The sequence below is a fragment of the Lipophrys pholis genome, assembly GCF_963383615.2.
Source record: "Lipophrys pholis genome assembly, chromosome: 1".
In the NCBI taxonomy this organism is placed as follows: Eukaryota; Metazoa; Chordata; class Actinopteri; order Blenniiformes; family Blenniidae; genus Lipophrys; species Lipophrys pholis.
This window is the reverse complement of record NC_137635.1, coordinates 39,422,914-39,423,139: the sequence shown is the minus strand read 5'-3', so window position 1 is coordinate 39,423,139 and position 226 is coordinate 39,422,914.

The window sequence follows — 226 nt, the reverse complement described above, 5'->3', positions numbered from 1 at the left end:
TGCTGGTTCCAGCTCGTCCATACAATTCCCAACGCTAAAAAAAAACCTCACACTAATCTGTGGTGTATTAATGGTGTAACTGTAGTGATCAGGTGAATGTGACCAAATAAACAACTTATTACATTACTAGTACTTAGGAGGAACACAGAACACAGACTATCCCTTCTTCTGTGTGGTTTGTCCAATGTGTTCTGGTGAAGAGTTCCCACAATGGTCTGGTTCTTCT